The 22500-nt window shown below is 44.4% G+C and overlaps 1 protein-coding gene across 4 annotated transcripts in view; it reads left to right on the top strand.

Annotated features, from left to right (window-relative positions):
- The window catches only part of LOC143282019 (uncharacterized), a 71740-nt gene that overhangs the window by 40696 nt on the left and 8544 nt on the right, over positions 1–22500 (top strand). Inside the window, exon 1 of one of the 4 annotated variants that reach the window (XM_076587439.1) lies at positions 20755–20852. The exons of the other annotated variants lie outside the window; for them this stretch is intronic. The gene's annotated coding sequence lies outside the window, so the exon portion shown is untranslated. Of the gene's footprint in view, positions 1–20754; positions 20853–22500 lie in introns of those variants that run through there. 4 annotated transcript variants of the gene reach the window in all.

Below are 22500 nucleotides of genomic sequence, written 5' to 3'. Positions count from 1 at the left end.
TTAGCGGTAATTTCCCTTGTGATCTGCTGGGAGAGAGAGAGAGAGAGAGAGAGAGATTCTTTTAATTCAGCCGCCCTTTCCATCTGCCTACACAGCTGTCAACAATATCTCTCTCTCTATATATATACACACCCGTCCCTTCTCTCTCCCTACACACACACACACGCGCACACACACACACACACACACACACACACACACATGTATATATATATATATATATTTGTCCACTTATTCATTCATCTATCAACATACCTGTCCACTTGTCTACCATTCTGTTTATAAGCCTCTCTAGACTGGTGTCGTGTTTTTGTCCCCTTCACTCCGTCCCTCCCTCTCTCACTCCATTCCGCTTCTCTCTATTTCTCCCTCTCTCCCTCTCTTCTTCTCTCTATTTCTCCCTCTCTCCCTCTCTTCTTCTCTCTCTCTCTTTCTTCTTCTCTCCCGCTCTATCCCTCTCTCTCCCTGCCTCTATCTATCTCTCTCTCCCTCCCCCTTCTCTCTCCCTCTCTCTCACTCCTTTTCACTACTCTCTCTCCCTTTCTCTCTCCTTCTCTGTATCTCCCTCTCTCTCTCCCTCTTGTCCTCGTTGTTATTCATCTATCGCGATATTGCATTGTACCCAAGTTCTACGTTTATGTTTGCACATGCTTGTGTAATTTTGACGTTGGTGTTGTGAATTGACTCTCACTTCTTTTTTTTTTTCTTTTTCTTTTATTTTATTTCATTTTATTTTATCATATTATTTTTTTCTCAATTATTATTCTTGTCCAGAGGGCTGGATGTAAACAAGTACTTTGTGCTTACTCCTTTACCCTCGTAAAATAAAATTTCGTTCGTTCGTTCGTTCTTTCCTTCCTTCCTTCCTACCACGCCACCCCCATTCCCTGCTAGAACAATCCATAGTGAGGCTGAACCCCACAGCGGAAGGCACGCAGTCTGTTGAAGTGGACAAAACATGATTTTCCCTTTCTCCCAGCTGGGCCTTCATTTTCACCTGTCTGGGTGCTGTTTATTGTCTCCCCTGGCAGCCACTCATTCCCCCTCCCCCTCCACCCCCCGTCCCCCTTGTTTGCTGTCCCAGACGATCAATCATCAGAAAAAAAAAAGAGAGAAAAAATAAGGGGAAAAAAGCGTGCAGATTGTGTGTGTGTGTGTGTGCATGAGTGCACGTGTGATATGTTGTTTGTGTGTGTGTGTGTGTGTGTGTGTGTGCGCCGCGCGCGCGCACGAACGTATGTATGCATGTATGTGTGCATAATGTGCGTGTGTGCACCGTGCATGTGTGTCAGTGTGCGCGCTCATGCGCGCGCGTGTGTCTGTGTGTATGTGATGTTGGATTAAAAGAATATCTCACAAGAACTAGAATGAGCCCTCATGGTCAACTTGTGCTTGCTTTATGACCCAGCGCTGCGCAAAGCTCACTTGAAAATGTTAGCGGACTGTGGGGACTAGGGGGTGGCAAGGGGGTGTCAATGAGCCCATTAATTCTGCACGCCCTGTCCTCTCTGCCCAAAGACAGTGTTTATACTGGAGCGAGGAGGGGGGGGGGTCTATCTACCTTTCAGGTTGACAAGTTCTCTTTTTTTGTTTTATTGGTGTGAACAGCTAAACACTGGAGTGGGTAGTGTGTGTGTGTGTCGCGGGCTTTTAAAAATATTTTATCGATGGTTGTTTTGGTATTCTCATATTAGATATTCTATGACTGAGGTTTTATTTGTTTGTTCTTGTATCTGTTTATTTCTTTTCCCATTTTGTTTGTTCCCAGACGGTGTATTTTGGTTTGTTGATTTTTGTGTGTGTTTTGTTTTTGTCACGCTTTGGTTCATTGTCATGTGTTTTTATTTTTGTTGTTTTCCATTTTGAGTGAATGCACTCTTCGTAACACATGGCCACAAACAAAACGAGCGAGCGCGCATGCGTGTGTACTCCTACACGTTCTCAGGACTCTCTTTGCAAACACACACACACACACACACACACACACACACACACAGAGTTTCAGTTTCTCAAGGGGGCGTCACAACGTTCGAACGAATCCATATACGCTGCATCATATCTGCTAGGCAGATGCCTGACCAGCAGCACAACAAAACACGCTTAGTTAGGCCTTCAGTGGATGCGCGCGCGCTCACACACACACACACACACACACACACACACACACACACATATATATATATATATATATATATGTGTGTGTGTGTGTGTGTGTGTGTGTGTGTGTGTGTGTTTGTGTGTGTGTGTGCCAACCAGAGTACAGTTCTTCAGAAATTTGCCAGAGGACAACCCATTTGTTGCCGTGGGTTCTTTTTCAGTGCTTCAAGTGCCTGCTGCACACGGGGCCTCGGTTTATCGACTCATCCGAATAACTAGATGCCCAGTTTGATTTTTCGAGTCAAACTGACTTGGTAGAATAAAGAGCAAGAGCGGGAATCGAACCCGGTCCCCCACGGACACGTGAAAGATACGTGGAAGGCAAGTGATTGAAATAGGATAAGATTGTCATGAATCGCACCGCGTACAGCCACGATTCTGGTGCTGTGTCTGCACTGTTTTAGTTTTAGCTTGTGCGAATATATATATATATATATATAAATATATATATATATATATATGTGTGTGTGTGTGTGTGTGTGTGTGTGTGTGTGTGTGTGTGTGCGTGTGTGTGTGTGTGTGTGTGTAAAGATATCTTCATGAACCTTTCAATGTCCTGATACTAGTTTTTGTTGTATTTTTACCGGGATTGTAAAGCTGAGATAGCCTCAGCAGATAAACGGGCTGCAAACAGCGAGAAAGGAATCTGTGGACTCATGAATATGAGAGTATGTCTGAAGGCTGGATGGTCTGAGTGGGCGATACAGGATCGGTCGGTGCAGTGGAAGTTGTCGTGCTCAGTTTGCCGGTCGAGGCAAAGTGGTTAGAGGGGGCTGAGAAGGGGGTGGGGGTGGGGGGTGGGGGCGAAAGGTGGGTATACCACGGGATAGTGACAGAGGAAGGGGAGAGTGGGGGCGGAGGGAGTGACCATGGTCAGTTAGCAACTGACAGACCCTGAGGACTGTTGTGTCAACAATAGATCTCCACTACACTCATCTGACAGACAGGGGAGGGAGGGAGAGAACAAAAATATGTGATGGTGCATGCGAAAATCATGGATAATGGTCAAAATTCACAAAATGGTATTATTCTTTTATCTGAAAGTAGAGAGAATTCTGAATAACACACAGAAAACAGAATTCAAGTATCTTTATTAGTTTCTGAGATACATGCATTTGAGTCTCGTGATGATCACAAACGTACTTCTGAGAAAATGGGGCAAACGAGTTCGCTGTTTCCCACTCTTGATCACCAATCCCAACAGGGAAAACATCAAAATAAAGCACTAATACTTTATATTTCTTTATAATACTTGGAAATTTAATAGAAAAAGAATCATAGAATCTGAATAACCAAAAAACTCAAATTTGATATTTTCACCCCTTGTCACTTTCACAACGTGTTGCGTGAAATTTACTTCAGCGACTTATCCATGATTTTCGCGTGCGGCGTCACACATGTAGAGAGGCAAGTAGTGGGAAAGGGGTGGGGGACAGAGGGAGAAGAAGAGGGTGGTGCAATGGCCTTATCAGGAATAAAGCTATCGATCGGCATCGATCTGTTAGCCATTGTCCTGGTGATTGGGGGTGAAGGGGAAGGGGGGTAGGAGGTGTGTGTGTGTGTGTGATCAGTGTAAAACGCGGCTGTCTGGGTGTCAGCAGTGTCTGTGCTACGTGTGTTGTGCCGTGGCGTGCGGGCTGTTTCGTCGTCTGAAATAAAAGTGGGTTCTGGGTGAGGTGAGTTGTAATGCTCTCTCTCTCTCTCTCTCTCTCTCTCTCTGTTATGTTGCATGTCATCGAATTGAATTAATTACATTGTGGCGCCATCTTTTTTTTTCTCTTCTTTTTTTAATCATTAGAATTATCGTTATTTTCCTGTCTTCACATTTGTAAATATTTCTCTATCACAGTGATTATTTGTTCAGAATGTTGCCAGGACAGTTGCATTATTGCTGTGTGTGTGTGTGTGTGCGTGTGCGTGTGTGTGTGTGTATGTGTGTGAGCGCGCGCGCGTGCATGTGTGTGTGTGTGTGTGTGCGCGCACGCGCGCGTGTGCAAAGTGTATACTGCACAGGGGACCCTATTTTGCGTATCTCATTAAAAAAAAAACCCACACCAACTGTTCGTGTGTGAGCCTGCTTGCGCATGCGCAGGCATGTGTCAGGTGTTCTCTTCTTTAAAAAGAAGAATAATGCATTGTCCGATTACACGTACCGCGACATCACATCATTGGAATATACTGTCAGTAACAGTATGACGTGTGGCAAAAGCGACCTCTGTCTGTCTCGTCAGACACTGGATTTGTGCTTGTTAGTGTTGTCATTATAGAGTTTGAACAGTCTGTGATGGCTGAACGATGGTATCCGGTTGGAACTGTGTGGTTTTGTACTACATTTTGTCACATGTCTGTGCCAGTGAACGCTGGGCTGCTCATCATAGAGAGAGCGCGTCGCCACAGTGCAACGCCACCCTATTTGTGTATGTTCTTTTTCTGTATGCAAGTATGTTTGTTTCGCTATAAAAGTGGACTGTTCTACAGAGTTTTGCCAGGAACAACCCTTTTCGTTTCCGCCGGATCTTTTATGCGGCATTCTCTTTTTGCAGACCTCGCATCGGAAAATCTACAGGCAATACACATCATTTAGAGAAAAGTGCCAAAAGGGCTAAGAATGAGACAGTGCGCTGTCAACTGAAGGTAGAGGACGATTTTTGATGTGTTGTAGTTGACTTCACCCTCAAAGAGAGAGTGGTGTTGGCGATAATGTATAGTAGGTCAATTATGGACACTGCTGCAGAATGTTTTGTAGTTATTTCCTCCACATGGATACTGAAATACACAACACTGTACAATCAAGAAATGAATAATGTTACGTGATGAACCGCTACGTCTGTTACACTTAATATCATTTATATGTTTACCTTTTCAACGTTATATTTCAATACCTTTAGTATGTGGAAGCTGCATGCGGTCAATACATGGTAGTAAAAAAAAAAAAGATAACATGGTTTCCATAAATTGTTATTATGATTATAAGATAAAATCAGTTCGAAATCGCTCAGAAATCAGAAGACGTAATGGTGATGGGGACAAAACAAATGAAGGGTAATCATGAACGGGGGGTGGGGGTGAGAAAAGGAGGCAGGGATGAGGGTGGTGGTGGTGGTGGTGGTGGTGGTGGTGTGTGTGTGTGTGTGTGTGTGTGTGTGTGTGTGAAATTCATAGCAGGTTGTTTAAATCCCCCCAAATAAAAAGACGCTAATCATCACCTGCTCTTATTAATCAGGTCAGACAGGGAGGGGGGTTTGGAAGGAGGATAGCATATGAGGAAGGAAGGAAGGAAAGGAGGGAGGAAGAACTGGGGATTGGGTGTGGGGATGGGTGAGGGGTGAGGAGGGCTCATATCAATTTTCAGACAGCAGGTCTGCATCAAGGTCTGTGCTGGTGATTTGGTGGGTGGGTGGAGAGAGAGGGTAAGTGGGTGGGCAGGTAGATGGGGGGTGGGGGGGTTGCAGTGAATGTGGAATGAGGCTGTGAACGACCTTGGCAGCCTCTCTCTCTCACTGACTGTAGTTTATGTCACTTTCATGATGGACACAGGTGTCAAGATTGGCCTTTCCGTGTTTAGATTAAAGCAGTAGATATACTCTCCCTTCTCTCCTCTCTCTCTGTACCTGTCTCTCTGTCTCTGCCTCTGTCTACCCCCTCTCTCTCTCTCTCTTTTTTTTTTTTTTTTTTTGGCAACGTTGAATAGAAGTTAACTGCAAAAATGGTATCCCCTGTTAACGAAAGCGATAAGTTTCATACGTACAGGCCAGGTTGTACTTTCTATAATGTTAATCAAAGTCTTCCTGTGACTGAATGGAATCAGGCACTTGAAATATTTCTGAAATGCCAGGGTTTTCACCGGTAGCATTCAGAGCTGGGTTCAAGTTCTCCCATTCAACACATAATGTGTGCAGTAATGGAAATGAAGGTGTATTAACTGATTGTTTTATGCTGCCCTGCCTTGATGATGTTCTGCCCAATCTTTACCTATGGATAATCTGATGTACCTTGACTGGGCCTCCATCCGGCACCAGAGAAAGAGTGGAAAGAGATTTTTCATTTCGCTTGTTTGTTTATATTTTGTGTGTTATGTTCCCTGTATGAAAAGCAAGGGTCAGTACATTAAATGAAAATTAATATCCATAGTTTATACTCTCTCTCTCTTCCTCTCTCTCTCTCTCTCTCTCACACACATGCAGGTAACGCAGTCTCTCTGTCTCTTATTGTCTGTCTGTCTGTGTCTCTCCTCTCTCTCTCTCTCTCATATATATATATACATATACATATACACATCCGCACACACAACAAGAACACAACACACCAACAACCACCAAACCAATTGTTGTACCAAAAAGATTTTCACCAGTTCTTCAGCCCACAAACCCTTGTTCCCAGTGTGTGTGAGCGAAGCTGCTGTATGGGAGTGGAGGACGGATTGGGGTGGGGGTGTTTGCTGGGGAGGGGGCTCAGAGAACAGAAGGGGGGGGAGGGGAGATGGAGGGGTGGGGTGGGGGGGCCGGGGTGTAACTGAGAATCAGGAAGATGAAAGAAATCCATTGTTGATAATACGCTGGGAAGTCCCCTTCGAGACGAGACGAGTTGTCGAGCCAGATATCGTACACCTTGCAATTCTTTCTTCATTTTTTTATTCATTCTTTTTTTCTCTTTTTGTCGGTCTTTCTTTCTTGCTTGCTTTAATTTTCTTCCTCCCTTTTCTATTTTTTCTTTCGCTCTTTCTTTCTTTCTTTCGATGTTTATTTCCATTCATTCTGTCTGTCTTTCTTTCTTTCTACCTGTTGTTCTGTCTTCGGCCTGTCTTTTTCTTCATTCCTTCCGGTTTATTTATTCATTGACAATACAAATTCAATAACGAATTTGATGGCTGGTTAGACACATATATTTTTTTGGTTGGCCCAATTGCTTTTTCCGTATACATAATATATCTATATCCGTACATCTGTCCATGACAGCATGACAGCAAAAGACACGTCTGTCTGTCTCTGTCTTTCTTTCTGTTTTATCTCTCTCTCTCTTCTCTTTCCCTTTCTCTCTGTTTTTTCTCTTTCTCTCTCTGTCTTTTTCCTCTCTCTATCGTTCTCTCTCTCTCTCTGTCTCTCTCTATCGTTCTCTCTCTCTCTCTCTCTCTCTGTCTCTGTTTCACACACACACGCGCGCGCGCGCGACAACACACACATACCTTCCCTCTTTCCTTTCTCCTAAAACAATCCACAATTGGACTGTTAGTTCCGGAACGGAAAGAACGCGATCGTTTGAAGTGGACAAAAATGACTGTCTCCTTCTCCTAGCTGGTCCCGTTTCCTGTCTGGGTGGTGGTGTTGTCTCCCCTGGCAGCCAGTCACTTTCCCCCCTTTTTAGCTGTCCCAGATAATGAATCAACAACAACAACAAAGGGTATGATGTATTGCGTGCAGATAGAACTGTGCTGTTTGAGAGCGGGGTGGGTGGTGGCGCGGGGTGATGTTGTGTGGGAGGGTGGAGGCGGAGGACGAAGGAGTGTGTGCTTTTTTCTGGCCTTTCTCTGCACTGCTGCATGTTTTATGAGAAAGTGGTGTTTTCTGTTTTATCTTCTTCTTTTTTTTTCTTTTTTCAACGGTGACAACTTTTCTTTATCAATTTTTATCAGTCACTGTTGTTCATGTTGTTCTTATTTCTTTTAACATTCTGTGTTGCACTATGGTAGAAAAACTGGTTGTTGGTTGAGACAAATATTTTCTGAACTTTGCTTTATATTTCTTTCTTTTTTTTTTTTATAGACAAGTTGAATACACTTGGACATAATCTTTTTTTCTTTTTCTTTGCCCGGGAAACAATCACAATCCTTTCTAACCAGTCAACGTGTTCTCTTATTTAATTGGTTTCTGCTTGTTAGGAACAAAAGGTAAGTTTGACATTTTCAGTGTATCCATTTTCATTTTATCACTTGTAAGGGAGAGAGAGAGAGAGAGAGAGGGGGCGGGTATAATTTTTTCTGTCACGACGAATACGCTGAAATAAAAATGAGTTCAAATACGTTGAAATAAATTAGATTTTTTGAAGTCCTTTCGGCACAAAAAGGAAACTATAGTTTTAATGTTACCCGAGATATGATCTAGATTCATAACCTGAGTTTTACCACTGTCCTGGGTTCGTGTCTTATCACACATTCCAGGATATTTATCATCGCGAGAACATTGATAGCAATGTACATGACAGCACATCACTCTTGGCTGTTCAGAGTCAAGATCAGAATCAAGAGTATCAGAGACAGGTCTTTCTTGAACAGAAATGAATGAATGACAGATGTGAGGCTTGTTCACAACGTTTCACGGATTTCGAACAGAATGTTGTAAAGGGTGAGCTCTGGGTCTGCGGGGTTTGTGTGGCACAGCTGACTGGCGACCGATGTCAGCAGCTGACAGACATCAGATTAATTCTTTGGGTTTTCCGGAATCACACAGCCCTCTATCCGGCAGTGGCCATGGCTGTTCTCACAGTGTCATTTATTCGGTGTTTACCCATGTGCCGGTAGTAGTTACACCCTTTCCTGTGAAGGTTGAACATATTTCCATAGCGGTTAAACTTATCGCAGAACAGCTGATCACTCGTAGTTTCACCCATTTCAGCAGTTATGATTCGTATTCCCTTACCGGTTACACGTGTTCTCATTGCATTTAAAGTCCTCCTTTGCGACTGTTTTCCTCAGCAAATACTCATGATTATCATTATGAAACAGTCCTTCGCTTTTTCCTTAACTTGCTTCATATTACCTTAGTGATCACCGCCATTTCTGTGCAGGTTTCTCATATTGTTTCAGCTGTTGCTTCCATTCCGATGGCAGTTACAGATGCCGGGAAGAGGAGAGCAAGAGGGGTGGGTCTGTGGGGCGGGGACCGGGTAGGGGAATGGGGGTCGGAAGGGTAGGGATGTAGGTGGCTACTCGTAGGGTGGCTACTCGTATCACTCATATATACATAGCAGATACCCGTTTTCCCATGCAAACTATTATTTTTATACCCATACAAAAGTTGTTAGCAATGCCACTGCAGTATACGCTTAACAATGACTGGTACTTTCACTCCAAGCAAATTGATTCTATCCTTTTTTATTCTGTTACTAAATGAATATAGCAGCTGAGTTATAAGATTGTGTTTTACATACGAAATGAGAATACTGCTGTTTCTCTTACATGCCGCATGAGGGGGCTCAAAGGGATCAGCAAGTTACTGACGTTCCCATAGAGTTGTCAATATTCACACAGCAGTCACATGTTAGCCGACAACAGGGGCCCTATTATAGCAGTAGGTATACACGTGTATCGGTCCAGTGAGAGGGCACGGTGGATTACAGGAATCTCTCGGGGCGAGGCACCGCTGGACAACACAGCCTGTTCTATGACTCCAGTGGACCGCGGGGATCGCTAGGAAAGTATTAGTGGAACGGACACATCGAAGAACACTAAGGAGATATAAATGGGCCCATTAATTTTGCACGCCCCATGCCCTCTGTCAAAAGACAGGTGTTCCCGAATATACCTGGGTACCTTATTCGCTGTGTTTTCTTTTACTGTTTTGGTCGTGGACTGCTTATTGACTAGCACTAGCATGTCTAGGACCATAGGTTGTATTTCATGGGGGTGTTGTGTTAGTGTTCCCGGCGTTTGAATGTCATGTTGTTGTTGTTTTGTTTATTTGTTTGTTTGTTTTGTTTGTTTTTTGTTTCTTTAATAATTCTTCTTTTTTGTATTCGTGTGTATGTTGTTGTTTTTGTCTATTCGAAAATTCATTATTTGTCCTTTCAATGTTATTTATGTATTTATTATTTGATTGCTTCATTTGTTAACTATTTATGTGTGTATTTTCCAATTGTCAATTTGATTTATTTGTTTGTCAGCATATTTGTGAGTTTATTTCTTTGTTTTGTGTGCATGTCCGTTTCTGTGTTTCGTTGTGGATATATCGGTATTCTGTCCATCTCGGCATCCCTTGAAGCTGGCCCTCTTTTTTCGCTATTCAAATTAATGAACGTAATGTTACAGAAGGCTACAAAACAAGCAAGCAAGAATACGAACGTGCACGTGGACATTCATACACACACGCGCGCGCGCGTGGATCATACATCCTGCAGAAGGGTAGCGCTTAACTTGGCTGTATTTTTTCTGAAAAAAGAGAAAATCATAATCATTACATTAGACATGCCGACCGTAACTTATTCTCGGGCAAACCGAACAGACTAGATCCTCCAACACGTCGCACCCAGAACCTCAGGTACCGAACTGGCAGAGCATGTGGCAGGGAGGGGTGGGTGACCAAAAGGAATTCCCACCAGCCAGCGAGACGTATTTAGGGGGGTCTCTTCAAACGCGTGTGAGACCCGGCGGTTCCATTAAGTGCTCCACAAACCTTTGGGACTGGTACTAGGCGGATTCCTGAGGCACCGTTTGTAATAAAACTGTCGTGATGGATTGGACGTGGAGGGTCCGGGCAGTAGTCCTGTCTGTATTGCAGTGCACGGTACACAACACAGAAACACAGAGAGAAAGGGGTGGGGGTGGGTGAAGGGGGGTGGCATTGGGATTTAGCTACTGTCAGTTATGTTGGCTGTGTGGCGTCAGTATGGGTTCAGGGAGCCAGGGCGCTGGAAGTATTTCAGGTTTTTTTGATATGGAATCTGTGGGACTTCTGTTTTTGTTCTAAAAAAAAAAAAAACCTTTTTAATCTTTGTATATTGTTTGGGGAATGTTGTGGAGAAAGTGTGGGTTTAGGGAGGGTGGGGGGAGAATGAAAAGAAGTAAGGGTAACGTGTGTGAGAGAGAACCAAGAGAAAATGAGTTAACAGTGGGTTATATGAGCGAGCGCACGCGCGCGCGCGCGTGTGTGTGTGTGTGTGTGTGTGTGTGTGTGTGTGCTAGGCTTGCACATCTATCTGTACAGGAGGACAAGTATGCTTACCTGTGCATTTGAATGGTATCTGTGATAAAGTAAATTGTTAAAGCAGAATTTCATAAAGCTAAATCAAACAGACGACTGAATGTGTGATTGAAAATACCAGTATGATAATGTTCAATATTACAGAATACGTCTGTTGGGTGTTGAGTGCGTGTATGTGTGTGTTTGTGTGTGAGCGTGCAGGCTCGCGCGTGCGCGTGTGTGTATACATGTCCATGTTATTGTTGTTCATCGATTTTACACTTTTTTACTATGAGTAATATAAGACTGGAAAAGTGCGCGCGCGCGCGCGCGTGTGTGTGTGTGTGTTTACGTGTGGGTGGGTGGGGGTGTATTGAAGGGAGGGGGGGTCAGCCCAGCTGGCTTCTTCTAGAGAGACGTACTGTGGTTTCAAACGAGAAAACTGAGACCACTTATATGCCATGAGTGTCATCCACTCCACGGATGAGTCCTTGAGAGTACTGCTCAGGTGTCTTAACCAACACTGCAGGTGGTTGTGGCTGTTTCTAGGATGATTGACGTTGAGGTGTACAAGGCAAGAAAGCGTCAAGTGTGTTCTTGTAAGTCCATGTTCTGTGGTCTGAAACTGTAACCTGGACATCCTTAGAGTGATCACCATGATTCTCAAGGTATCTACATGTGAGTCAAAGTTATGTGGTCTCAAGGAGGAATTTTGTTTAATGTCCCGTCACACATATCGGTGATTGAAGAATGTGGTCTCAGACTCTAACCTGGATATCCATAGTTATCACCATGATTCTCAAAGTGTGTACATGTAAGTCCCTGGCCTGTGGTCTCAAACTCTAACCTGGGCATCCATCTTATTCCATTGACAACCATTACAAGTGAAGCAAGACCGTATCTTTGGCTGTACGATCGAGACGCATTCGTCTCTGTCTCTGTCTCTGTCTCTCTCTGTATGTGTCTCTGCTTGTCTGTCTGTCTGTCCATCTCTCTCTCTCTCTCTCTCTCTCTCTCTCTCTCTCTCTCTCTGTGTCTCTGCTTGACTATCTACCTATCTCCGTCCCTCTCTCCGTCTGTCTGTCTCTCTGTGTCTCTGTCTCTGTCTTTCTCTGTCTCTCTGTCTCTGTATGTGTCTCTGCTTGTCTGTCTACCTATCTCTGTCTCTGTTCCTCTCTCCGTCTGTCTGTCTATCTCTCTCTGTCCCCCTCTCTCTGTGTGTCTGTCTCTCTCTGTCTCATTCCCTGTCTCTGTCTCTCTCCACTACGAGTACTACTACTCATCGACAGTCCTACACCCCTTTCTCCTTTTATTTCTTCTCTCTTTCTTCTTCTTCTTCTCTTTTTTTTCTCTTTCTTCTTCTTCTTCGTTTTCATAACTTCCCCCAACCAGTCAGACGTACGCAGTCAGTGATCACTGAGCTACACCAACACAGCGTTGATCCCCGCTTGTCACGGATCGGTTCAGGAACTTTCGGCACGGGGGTGGGGGGGGGGGGCTCGGGGGGGGGGGGGGGGGGGGACATTGTGCAAGTCACTGACCCGTCACACAGCCCACTGCCCGTGTTGTGGCAGGCTCCATTGGGCAGGGACATAGTTTTCCTTGACCGCTGTTTGAAGTCAGTCCATCTTATCCCCTGGCGTTTTGGACTGCTAGCATTAAGTCTCTTTGTTGTTGCCGTTGTTGTTGATGATGATTTCGTCGTCTTTTTTCTTCTTCTTCTTCACATATTGCGTTCGTGGTTTACAACTCCCACATTCACCCGTTATGAACGAGTGTGTTTTTACGTGTGTGACCGTCTTTACCCTGCCATGTAGGCAGCTGTATTCCGTTTTCAGGGATGTGCATGCTGGATATATTTGTGTTTCCATAACCAACCGAACACTGACATGGATTACGGGATATCTAACGTGCGTATTTGATCTTCTGCATGCGTATTAACACGGAGGGTTACAGGTACTAGCAAGTCTGCACGTCTGTTGACCTGGGATTCCGGTAAAATATCCAACCTTAACCCACCAGGCGCCCCAACCGAGATTCGAACCCAGGACCTTTAGATTGAAAGTCCAAGGCTTTACCCACTCGGCTGTTGCACCTGTCCGTCTGTTGTGGGTTAGGGCCTGGAAGGCTTCCATATACCTTTAGGTACGTGTGCATGATAAGCTTTACCTGGAAGAGAATGAACTATGAAGGCATGTACATGTGTCTGGCCTTTGATTACATATGATTATGTTTGTAGCGTAAGCTTCTAGCGGCTTCCATTTTGTGTGTGGGAGCGCATTTGTTTCTTTTCATGTGTGTGTGTCTGTGTTTCTGTGTATGTCTGTGTCTGAGTGTGTCTTTGTGTTTGGTGTGCGCGTGCTTGTGTGCGTGCGTGCGTAATATCTGTTATCCGATTGTCTGCTTTGCATACTTTGGGTCTCAATTTTCTGTACACAGACAAACAGACAGACAGACAGATGCAAAGCTTTATACCAATGAGTCTTTAAGAACTATGCTGCAGCCGTGAGACCCGAGAGACAAAGCATGACAGACAGCTGTGAGACAGAGCTGCTCACAGGTGACACGACCCCTGCCCATGACTGACTGACCATGGCTTGGACATCAGCGGTCTTCCCACCGGTGCCACTTGTCAGGAATGTCTCACCTTCAAACTTCACCCCAGCATTTTCAAGCGACTCAGAGTCCGTTTATCTGCTTAACAACAAACAAACAAACAAACAATTTTAATGGAGTTGCATTCCGTGAAATATCTGCGTTGGAATTGTATCTGTATTATTCAGTAAATAATCTGTGAATAAATTGTCAGGAATTTCTTGGGCGTGTGTGTGTGGGGTGGTGTGGGGTTATGTGTCAGATTTACATAAAAGTAACTAGATGAACAAAGAAAAAACATAGAAATAAGTGGGTAGATAAATAGGTAAATAATGCATAGATATAATAAGCGAATGATCTTCAATAAAAATCTATATATAGATAGAGGTAGAGATATAGATCGATCGATAGATAGATAGATAGAGAGAAAGAGAGAGAGAGAGAGAGAGAGAGAGAGAGAGAGAGAGAGAGATCTATATAAATATACCAGACAGACAGGTTGGTGAAAGAAGTCTCGCCCTTTCTTCCAAGTTTGACTGGAGAATAAAACTGGGCGTCTGATCCTTCCTATATGACGATAAACCGAGTTCCCGTGTGTAGCATCACTGAATACGTCCGTGGTGCAGCATACACATAGAATAGAATAGAATAGAATAGAATGTCTTTATTACCAAGTGTACCGGGGTCACAAGGAGTATTGGGGCGGGGGTGGGGGGGGGGGCGATAGTACATAAGAAGATACGAACATAAATCGTATAACCCCTACCCCCACCCCACCCCGAAACAAAAACAAGTACAGAAAACAAAAAAAACTGTCTGTTTCTCTCTCTCTCTCTCTCTCTCTCTGCGTGCTGTGTATGCACGCTTGCATGTGATTTTTTTTTTTTAAACTCTATCGTTTTTAGTCTGGTAAGAAATAGAAAAGACAAAGGCGTACGAACTCTCTCTCTCTGTGTCTCTGTCTCTCTCTGTCACACACACGTACACACACACACACATCCCACTTCCCTTTTTTTCTTCCTTTTATTTCTGCTGTTAGTGTTCTTTTAATTTTCATTTTCGTCTCTTTCGTCCCTTCTTCATGTTCCCTTTCTCAGTCAAGTATGACGCACATAGCCGATGCATTCAGCCACTGACACCAGATTACAGCACCGATAAACACCGCCCCTCAGTACATCCCAAGACGATGCTTTAAGCCCGATAAAGACGAGGAAAACGATTATCTTCCAGTCGATTTTTACCTGCGGTGTGTGAAAATTTCGTGACTCCAGAAGACGTTTCTTATAATCTGTGACGGGCTTAAAATATCGTGTTGAGGGTTATGTGTATCGGACTTTAGCTACTATAATATACGTCATCCTTTTTTGACTCACTTGTGTAAACAAAGTGAGTCTTAACCCGGTGTTCGGTTGTCTCTGTGTGTGTGTGTCTGTGTGTCCGTGGTAAACTTTAACATTGACATTTTCTCTGCAAATACTTTGTCAGTTGACACCAAATTAGGCGTAAAAATAGGAAAAATTCAGTTCTTTCCGGTCATCTTGTTTAAAACAATATTGCACCTCTGGGATGGGCACACACACACACACACAAAAAGAAAAGAAAAAAAAGCCTAATTATATGCAAACTGCATTTACTGTTATATTTATATTTTTTGTATTTTCTAAACTTGGCACTTTGATCTGATATTCTGACCCAACAACAAGAGCAGTCATTATTATCATTTTTTGTTCAAACAGGAACTTCTTTTGCTAAGCATGGAAGTTTTATCTATTTTGGAAACGTTTTGGTGCAGATAGTAAAGAAGGGAAATTACTCTGTAATTAATGCTAGGGGACTTAATTTGCTTTAAACTGATCTTTCTCATCTTAAACATTACATTTTGAAATTATACTCAATGCATAAAAAGCTTGGTCACAAGTGAGTCTTGAAGACCTTGCCTCTCTTGTCTTTCTTTCTTTCTGCCTCTGTCAAGATTCAAGAAAATTTATTCCTGTGTTACGTTTTTGGGCATGGAGGACAAACATTGGCAACATACGGATTGCTTTAGCTACAACATTCGATCAGCTAAACAATTTCAGTTGGTCATTAGCAGTAAAACGATTCTGCGCCGTCATTGTTACACATGAAATCTGTGATAAAAAAAAAAAAAAATTACCTACCTTAACAGGTTTTTACATAATCTACTGCAAAGATTATAGCCAATTTTGTATGGAAAGGGAATGGAAGTGTTCAACGTGTCGTAAGGTTGAAGATGTTGATGTGTGTATAAGGGAAAAGATTACTCTCGGGGCGGACCTCAGGCCTAAGGGTCTCAATGAAGGCGGAGACCACTGCGGCTTTAGCCTCTCTTGACCCCGTGTCACGGCAGGTGTTCCTGGTCAAACCATACCGCTCTGTCCTCCAGGTAAGCTCTTTCCGTGGAGGGGCAGTATTAAACGGGGAGGGGTGGGGGGAGGGGCATGCACACATTAGACCTGGGTGAACAGAGCCTGTGTTGTTTCAGCAGTAATGTCAACGTGTCGGTCCTTTGTTTAAACGGTGCCGAGTTCAGCGGGGTGTCAGGAGGCCGAGGGAAAGATCAGCGGTCTTCATGTTTGACTTGTGCATCACGCTCACTGAACAAGCGGTCCCCCCTGGCGCAGCAGTTTACGGGAACTGGGACAACCAGCCACCTTTTTGTGTAGCGATCAGGATCAAAGGTGAGGGGTTCGGGGGGTGGGGGGTGGGAGTTGGTGGGTAAAGCACAATGGCACGACACGGCAGGCCCATCCCCCTTCGCCACAACACACACACACACACACACACACACGCAGAGCAGACCCACAGGCAGTACTCGGGCCCTTCAAGGAGCTCGCAGGAAAATCTGACAGGTCAAGTGAACGGACAATCATCAGTCTTTTTTTTCTTTTCTTTTCTTTTTTCACAGTGTGATTTTGAACACAGAAACTAGGACTGACTTGTGACGCACGAGACTGTTTCGCGTGACTGGTTTGTTTTTATTGGGTCGGTGTTCAGTAAACCGCCCCCGTCCCCCCCACCGCCCCCCCCCCCACCTCTCCCCTTTGTTTCCGATGGAATTTAGCCTCGATCTTTCATGTCAGAAACTCATGCAGTTTCCAATCTGTTCACCTCCCACCGGCCTCTATACCATGCCCCTCCCCCACTAACACCTCTAACCTCCTTCATGCGATCAAAACGAGGTCAAGGTAATGGTGCTCTGTTATATGTATCCATGGCTTCCGAGAGCCTTTATGGTCAGCTTTATTTCAGGTCGATAGAGTAGTAGTACGCTCGGACACACGCCATGGACAAATGCATAGTGTGAAGAGTGTATGTGCCGGTGTGAATACTGTACCTAAGCCGAAGTCCCTCGTGTAGGTCTGTGGCTTTGGTCACGGAATCGTGGGTGTACGTTGATTCATTTTTCAGTCAGTGCAGAGATGTTATGTAGCTAATATTACATCATCTTCATGCGAGAGAGGACTAAACTGATGGAGAAAAAAGACGACTTTTTGCGCGAGCGAAACAACGAAATGGTTAAATTTCGTTCAGATAGCAGTGCTTTTGGTCACTTGGGGTTAAACCCAGTCGTTTTTTGTTGGTCGGCTACCCTGTGGTTCAGGTCTGCAGGATGCTTCTGTTACTGTGGTGACAGGCCTGTATGAATGTGGACGTTGAACGAAATACAGCACGTGATATCTGACCTAAAATCAACACACTGTTTGCAGTCTTTGTAATCATGCTTCCACGGATTGGAAATCGACGAGTAAGTGTGTGTGTGTGTGTGTGTGTGTGTGTGTGTGTGTGTGTGTGTGTGTGTAAGAGAGAGAGAGAGAGGGTGTGTGTGTGTGTGCATGTGTTTGTGATGCTAACGAGACCTGAAAGAATACTCGAAATACAACCAAATTGTGGTTCCACTGCGATTGTTTGAATATATGTGTGGTGGATTTAGTGCATAGGTGTGTGTGTGTGTGTGTGTGTGTGTGTGTGTGTGTGTGTGTGTGTGTGCACGCTTGTTACATAAAAGATATTCGTGCACAGTGCAGGTTGTTGGTATTATATTTTCAACTTTCTTCTTCTTCTTATCATTATTATTATCATTATTGTTATTGTTGTTATTATTATTATTATAATTATTATTATTATTATTATCATCGACATCATGATTACTGTAATACTTTTGCTGCTGCTTTCGAGGTGCTCCCCATGAGTGTTACATCCCGACAAAACAAAACCGAAAATGGAAAACTCCTTCCAAGCACTGTCACACACTTGCCTGTGCAGAGTGCGGTGCGCTAAATAGAGCCCAGTTGTGTGCACGTGCAGTCAGGCTTGGAACACATGCTACACCGCTGACGTGTGACCATCATTAATACACCACTGCTTTCAGTTACGTGCTGGCTTTTCCATGTCTGCTGTCTGTCTGTATGTCTCTCTCTCTCTCTAGTTCGGTATTTCCTTATATTGTATTATGTGTCTGTGTACATGATGTGTGTATTGTGTGCGTGTACAGCTAACATATACGCGCCTATGTATATAGGCCTATGTGTACAAGAATGCGCGTGGATGCATCAAGATATATATGTAGGCACATCGCGTACACGCAGTGCTCTCTCTCCCTCTACCTCTCTCTCTCTCTCTGTGCTCGTTAACCAGTGAGCGCGTGTGTGTTGGTGTGGAGTGTAATTCTCTGTCTCCATTCTTTCTCGATCCTTGGGAAAGCGCGCCGACACAGTGGAACGCCACCCGATTTTTTAGGTCTTTTGTCTGTCTGCAAGTGGCTTCATTCCACAATCCAAGTGGATTTTGCTTTAGAATTTTGCCACAGACAGTCCTTTTGCTTCCGGGGGTTCTTTTTCGAGCGAATTGTGCTTGCTTCAGACGGGCGCAGTAGCCTTGTGGTTAAAGCGTTGGACTTTCAACGCTCACGGTCCCGGGTTCGAATCTCGGGAACGGCGCCTGGTGGGTAAAGGGGGGAGATTTTTCCGATCTTCCAGGTCAACATATGTGCAGACCTGCTTGTGCCTGAACAAGTTCTAGTGGATGGGAAGAAAATACTGGTGAGTGAAGGTGTGAATCGTTCACGTACCCCCAGATTCTCTCGCTGCCAAGGCGGACACGTTACTAGTAAGCCACCACACCAGATCTCTACAGTACAACCACCATCACTGAATCAATATATAATACATAGTTAGATTCTGAAAGTACAGAAATAAGGAAGGGGACGTCATAAAAAAAAGAAAAAAAGAAAGAAAGAAAAGAATAGAATTAGAGAAGATAAAAATTCAAAGGGTAGCCATCATCAGTCTGATCATGTTAAGACTTTATGTCACGTCATCTAGTGTGTGTGTGTGTGTGTGTGTGTGTGTGTGTGTGACTTTTCTGACGCGCGACCATGCATTGATTCTTATTCTTTTTTTTTTCAATACCGTAGCCATCATCTGGTCATATTAATATTAAGGTACTCTAACTCGTCAAGCAGTGTGTGTGTGTATATTCTTTTCTTTTTTTTTTCCTTTTTTTTCAATACCGTAGCCATCATCTGGTCATATTAATATTAAGGTATTCTAACTCGTCAAGCAGCGTGTGTGTGTGTGTGTGTGTGTGTGAGAGAGAGAGAGAGAGAGAGAGATGCCCGACCCACAACGAGTTACCTGACGCGGGCCATGTATAGCCATTTGTGTCGGTAGTGCAGTAACAACCATTACCTTCCAGCATGTCACTCACACATCGTGTGACACGAGAGGTGGGCGTGACCCCACCAGAGAACATGGCGTCCAGCAGGACGAGCCATTGTCCAATCACAATAGAGCACGTGGTGCTTGATTGATAGGGGTTGTGGGGAGAGGAGGGGGTGGGGGGTCGGGGGGGGGGGGGGGAGGTTGTGTGTGTGGGAGGGTGGGGGCGGAGAGGGATCGTTAATTGCCTTTGGATCGCGAATTAGGCTTGCGTCACGGGGTTTTGCGATTCCGGGAAGTTAGCAGATTTCCATCCTTCCCCAACCCCTTCCTACATTCTCTCCGTTGTCTCCACCCCACCCCCACCCCCCCGCCCCCCACATCCATTCGTTGTATGTTTTGATTGATTGATTGAGTGATATAGATACTCATATAGCTCCCCCTATCATCGGTCAGAGACCAAGCTCTGGGCGCTTTTCAAACACGGGGTCATTATTTGCGCAACAGGCTGTCTACATACATAGAGACGACTGAGAGATGCCTTTAGGCCGTTCATCATTCGTTTCCTGTGTCGTTCAGCCTGACTGTGTCATTCACACACACACACACACACACACACACACACACACACACACACACAAACACACACACACACACATTGGAGTGAGGTTTACAACGAAATCTTGCCAGTGACGTGTGTGTGTGTGTGTGTGTGTGTGTGTGTGTGTGTGTGTGTGTGTGTGTGTGAAATTTTCGTTGTAAAATCCACTCCAATTGTGTGTGTGTGTGTGTGTGTGTGTGTGTGTGTGCATTGGACTAGAGTGCTGTAAACGTCAGTGTGCGTGCTGTGTCCCAAATCCTGAATTCCAGACAGAAATGATCATGTTTCCTCACCACGTGTTCTTTCCGCCTTGTGTTTACACACAGCGTTGGCCAGTCAATGAAATCGTGAGTGAACATGAGATGGTCAGGACGCTAACTTCCCACTGCTAATTGAATTATTTCTGTGGCTTTTGTGCTCCCGGCAGCAAGGGCGCCAGCGGTGTGTGTGTGTGTGTGTGTGTGTGTTTATGTGTGTGTGTGTGTGTGTGTGTGTGTGTGTGAGAGAGAGAGAGAGAGAGAGAGAGAGAGAGAGAGAGAGAGCACAAAGGGAAATGTTGGCGAATCGAATGGGTCTAGACAGTCCGTGTGATCCTACAACAAGGGAGACAACGTGTGCTTGTCTATTTATCATTTTGCTGAAATGACGGAGATGGTTTCGGTCAGACAAGGGTGGTATTTATTGGCGCGAAAGAGTTGAATTTTAACGAGGAATTGGTTTTCGCACTTAGGGTCGTTTTTCACTGTAGACAGGACTGCCATGTTGATAAAACAATTTTTTTTATTGTCTTTTAACTCACACAATTTGTCTTTCCAAACTGATGATGAATGAGGCTGAGGGTGACGACAATGCTGCTACGGGGGTCCATTGAAGTTTGTCACTGGATGAAAGGCGTTCAGAGGATGTACTGAGCCACTTACCTGTCTGAAGGTATTTGTGTTACACCTGTATGTTTCTTGGTTTTCTTTTCTTTTTTTTTCTTAAAGGACAACTTTCAAAACTTTCGGTGACAAAATCATGGGTGAAACTGCAAAATTAAACCAATATATTTTCAACTGTCACGTTTTCGGTGTTATGTATTTGAAATCTTTGTCATGATCATTGGGTAAAAAAAAGTTTGACTGTAGAGACTGGCTTTTTGAGTGTTTGATAAAAATAGTGATAATAATGTCAGGACTTTATGTTAAACTGACAATAAATGTTCTCACTCTGTCTCTCTCTGTCTCTCTCTCTTTCTCTCTCTGTTGAACTGACAAAGCGTTTTTTGTCTTATGTGTTCTGATTTTCTGTGTGCGTGTTTGTGTGTCTGTGTGCATGTGTGTGTGTCTGTGTCTATGTTAAGCTCAATCAACTCACGAGAGATGTGTCAGTGGTCACTGGTCAGTCTTTAAAAACGTGTCATTTGAGGCGGTCAGTGACCGAGGGTGCACACTGTCACGATGACCTCATACAGGGCATCAGGGACTGGCCGTGCTGTGGGACTAATTCAACACCCACAAAGTGTCCACGGCTATTTTTTTTTCTTAAAAAAAAAAAAAAAAAAAATTACAGTTGTCAATAGTGATGTGAGCTGTTTTTGCATACCTTGACATGCGGCACAACGCTCGTATGAGAGTTTTTCACGCTGATGAAGTTATATTTAGGTTTTCTGTCCAAAAAGACTGCTCGCACTATGGCCGACAGGAATAACTTTTCATTCAGAGTGGGGGTAGTTGACCAGTATTTGCGTATACACTGTCACCGTCACAGATTGTGAATTTATTGTCGACTAACTCACCTGAGGTTTGAACTCTGCACCGTCAGAGTGCAACACGCTGATTGACCGCTGCCTTTAGTTGTTTCGTGTCAGTCTGACATCTGTCAATTACTCAAGCAACCAGTTAATTAATTAGTCAATGAACCATGCAGCGAGTCACTCAGACCACTCAGACTCGGCGTGTCATGATATGCAACTGAGCGCAAGACTGGCAAGTGATGGGGGGAATAGTGTTGGGTGTGTCCCTGCGCTTTTCACTGGATTAGGCTTAGAAAAGAAAGACTTCCGTGTACTTTGAGAAAGAAAAATCACAACCCTTGTTTTTATTATTATTATCTTTAGTAGTAGTAGTAGTAGTAGTTTATCAGTTTAGCTTCAAGTTCCACGCTCTTTTTTCCGTAGCGAAAAGTCTTCAGACTAGAACGTTTTATCATCAACTGTCATGGTCAAAATAATTAATAGTAGCATATAACATGTTTTCACCATTGGTGGACTAGCTCAGAATAATCCCTGTAAATGCAATATTTGTGTATTATTTCATGTTGGGGGTGTGGGGGGGGGGGGGGCGTTGGGGTGGGGGAGATGTGGTGGGGAGGGGGATGTGGCGGGTGGTGGCGGAAGGACTAGTGTGGTGGAGGTGGGGAGATATCGGGGTGGGTGTGGGGAGATATCGGGGTGTGTGTGGTGGGGGTGGGGAGATATCGGGGGGGGGGGGGAGATATCGGGGTGTGTGGTGGGGGTGGGGAGATATCGGGATGTGTATGTTGGGGGTGGGGAGATATCAGGGGGGGGGAGATGTCGGGGGGGGGGGGGGGGCTGGGG

The sequence above is a fragment of the Babylonia areolata genome, chromosome 5 (assembly GCF_041734735.1).
Source record: "Babylonia areolata isolate BAREFJ2019XMU chromosome 5, ASM4173473v1, whole genome shotgun sequence".
NCBI classification, from domain to species: domain Eukaryota; kingdom Metazoa; phylum Mollusca; class Gastropoda; order Neogastropoda; family Buccinidae; genus Babylonia; species Babylonia areolata.
The sequence above is the reverse complement of the archived record's forward strand: the minus strand, read 5'-3'. Positions and strand labels throughout refer to the sequence as shown.